This window comes from Monopterus albus, unplaced genomic scaffold (genome assembly GCF_001952655.1).
Source record: "Monopterus albus unplaced genomic scaffold, M_albus_1.0 scaffold98.1, whole genome shotgun sequence".
Lineage (NCBI taxonomy): Eukaryota > Metazoa > Chordata > Actinopteri > Synbranchiformes > Synbranchidae > Monopterus > Monopterus albus.
In genome coordinates this window covers 105,221-108,544 of record NW_018127978.1, presented here as the reverse complement: position 1 = coordinate 108,544, position 3,324 = coordinate 105,221, and positions in this window count along the sequence as shown.

Here is a 3,324-nt window from a genome sequence, read left to right as displayed (position 1 = left end):
CATACAGAATTAGGAGGTCGAGACTCTATACTAGTGGTCTGAACCGTCTGATCACTGTAGCTTGTGCTGCTGTTGAACTGTACTGTTATACAGAGATCCGTTTCTGGCATTTAGCCTCATTGATATAAATGTGGATATTTCACCAGCTGTACTCTGCCAACATGAGAGGCAGCAGTAGGTGGGAGGTGTTTTGGTGGCCTGAGGCCCAGAGTGGTTGCACAATAAAAATTCAAGGCACAGCAAATGACTGGGAGCTTGAAGATGTCTCATACAGACCTTCACGTGATGATCATAGAAGCGATTCAGCAAACATAATGGGCCGTGATGCTTGGCTGCATGCATGAAAACATTTTACTAACCTAGCCTATACAGTGAATTCTAATGAACACAGTTATTGGACTTGACTTTTTTATCTTTCCATATCTCTGGGCACATCAGAGCTCACTTGGCAGCTCATCGCCATGCAGCTACAAACCTTCTCTGTGAACGTTGACATTAGCCTGATGTGAGCTGCTGCCTGACTTTGGCACACCCAGACCCCACACATCACTGGATCCCAGCACATACCACGCCTGTTGCAACGCCCAGCTCTACCTCGGCCAGTGAGTGTTTTTGGCTACGATACGGAGTGAACCCCCTTCCCTAAAGGTGCTACTCATACATGACTCCCCTTCCCATAACCCCTGACTCCTACCATACCTCCCACTCCTGTTTGGTGTGGTATTTGATCTTTTAACCATGCTAACACTAATGGTTTCTTGCTAAAATGGAGGCCGTCTCACTTAGCTCACTGGTGCAGCACACAGTACGTACTGAATGAGTGATGGATGCGACCCTTGTGATGACCATGAGTTGACACAGATTACATTATCCCAGACAGGCTAATGTGGTCAATCTGTCTCTTTCTCTCTGGGTCTCACCATCTCAACCCCATCTAAATGTTATATTGGATTCATAATAGCAAACAGGACAAGCAATTAGCCTTCAATAACACTGGACTGTTCGATTCAACTCCACCATGTGTCTGAAGAGATGACAACTAATCAATACACGGCTAAGAGAGGGTGTCATGACATCATCACCCAGGGATGTCTGACACGCGTGGAGGCCATGGATCTAGCAGCACAGACACAAAGAGCACAAGTTAATCCCTGCTAAAACACAGCTGTCAAAGATTTCAGTAGTGATGCTAAAAAATAAAATAAGCATACACGTCTCCCAGCATTAGCTCCTCTTAGAGTCGCAGTGCACTGACACTATCCGGAGCCACGTGCACACACTGGGTGAATGCTCTGCCATGAGCACAGCTCAGTGTTAGCATGACTGCAGTCAGGTTTCAGGAGGTGAGCAGCTGTGGCAGCACTTTAACAAGAGCATGAGTCCGTGTTGCAGGAGGCCAGAGGCTCAGCACAGGGCAGCCTCCCTGCTTGGAGATCATACCTGGCATGGCCCCTTCACCAGATCCACACCTGACCATGTAATAACCATTCAACATTTACTATGCTCAAAGAGCAGTTTGCTCTGGAGTTTCATTGAGAAAAGTACATTCCAGTGCCTCCTCACAACCAGGCCATGTGATAGAAAGAAAATAAAAATGAAAAATCAGTATGCATGACGCCAAAACGACCACTTTGTAGACGATATTAGCAAAGGCATTTTGCAGCTAGTCACTTGAAAATGAAAACATAAGCTGTGAGTGTCACACGTCTGTGACCTAAAATAAAAAACGATTTCAGTGATGTTTACCAAATTAAACCAGGAACTGTCTCCTTGATATTTTCACAGAAAACACAGCTGTTGTTCCTCTGTGTCAGACATGCTGAGTCAAATCTGTCAGTTTTATTCATCAATTCCCTCACATACTGTAGCCATCAGTATGATGGCCCCTGATCCTCCTGTAGCAGAGCACATCTGTTTGATTCACCAGTGACATTTCCATTAAAACTGAATGTTGGAGTTCAGGTTGATGTCAGCCCTTTACTATGAAGTAGTAACACTGCTGTTTTGACCCTCTCAGGCTCCTGTAGGTACAGTAAGTGCATTGCAGTAAATGGCCTAAAAGAAATAGTGAGAAACGCTCACTTTGATGACTACTTAATGTTGATGCAAAGGAAAGCAACTTCTTCTGCATCATAACTGAACTGTTGTCTTTGTTTGGTTATAATATTCTTTCAGAATGTGGTCCTATTTTATCACATTTATTGAAAAATAAAAACAGATAGGGTGTAAGAAGAAGCATCTGCGTTTATCTTTCATCCTCTAAATGTCCCTAGATCCACTTAGAAGTCGTGGAACAAAAAGGAGGACTGAGATGCTGTCATGCTGTGAGACAGGATTCTGGAGAAATACTTTTATTCTCTGTCTCAACAATCAAACTAAATAGCAGCAAGACGTTGTTCAGGTATTGCATTATTCTAACAGGAACGTGTCTTTACTTGGTGATGTCATGGTCAAACTTTATGCAGGATGACCTGCACATTTTTGCAGACAAAGCAGAAAACAAAAATCGCTACATTACAGGTTCAGTCAGGCTGTAAATGTACGAACAGACTATGAACTGACAACTTATTAAAATATATTGTATGAACATGAAAGCACTTCTATCACACACACGTATTTAAATGATGAGATCCCACTGCAGAAATCTAAGGCAATAACACACACACACACATCCTGAGGTGAGAGAACTGAGTGGACACCAAGTCTGACATCATTAATGTAGCTGTTATGGATATCATCTCCTGAGGCAGATAACAGATTTCTTTATCTTCTCTGTGTGCGATGAAGTCAGACCACACCAATCAAGCCTTTAACAATCCAATGTGGTAATTAAGACTAACAGTTAAGTGCCCTGCAGGAATACACACACACACACACACCGTTAACTACTGAATTACATAGAGATGTAACAAGATGTTTCTGAACAGAAATATAAAAACTATAATTTATGGTCTGGGATGGTTTCTTGGCGAACAACAGGTCAGTGCACTGACTGAGTGCAGCTTCCTAAAAACTTGTCAGGGTTGCCAGGTTTGGTCCCGTCAAGACCAAACCAAAATGTGTGCGCTCCAGCTGTATCTGACAACCCGCACTATAGCAGAGACACTGACCAGAAAGTACTGAGCAGCTGGATGTGTTTCTCATCCCAGCAGCTCTGGATCCATCTGACTCAGCATCATCACTAAATCCGCGCCTGGTTCAAAAAACGGCATCAGGTCCCTGCTGCCCATTTCTCTGCGCTCTAACCACAGTAGAAGACTGGTGTCTGTCAGGAACACAATGCATTTAATTACTGAGATTCACGTGAGGAGAAGTGAGGGAGAC